The sequence below is a fragment of the Chaetura pelagica genome, unplaced genomic scaffold (assembly GCF_000747805.2).
Source record: "Chaetura pelagica isolate M959 unplaced genomic scaffold, ChaPel_1.0 scaffold579, whole genome shotgun sequence".
NCBI classification, from domain to species: Eukaryota; Metazoa; Chordata; class Aves; order Apodiformes; family Apodidae; genus Chaetura; species Chaetura pelagica.
The window spans coordinates 27,508-27,883 of NW_009954422.1; positions in this window are offsets into that span (position 1 = coordinate 27,508).

Genomic DNA, 376 nt, shown 5'->3' on the forward strand with positions numbered 1-376 from the left:
GGTGCGGTGGCTGTGCCAAGACACCCGGGCCTGAGGGTGGCAGCTCCCAGGGCACCATCCTGCCCCTGAGGGCTCTCCCAAAACACGGCACAGCTCCTTCCAGGGGCAGCCAGATGTCCCCTCTCCCCACCTAGGACGTGTCCCCCCAGCCCTGCTGCCACGGGGATGGGCACGATGTGTGATGCCCAACAGGGTGGGGGGGTTTTGCCACTGAAGCCGTCGGGTCCCTCGGGCACCTGTGTGACATTTTGTGTCACCTTCAAGGTGCAACCTCCCCCTCCCTCCCCCAGTTTGGCTATGGCACCAGGGCCATGCAGTAGCCACACGGCCCCCCCCTCCCCCCGAGGCTGGTGGGCACTGCAACACCAGCGCGGCC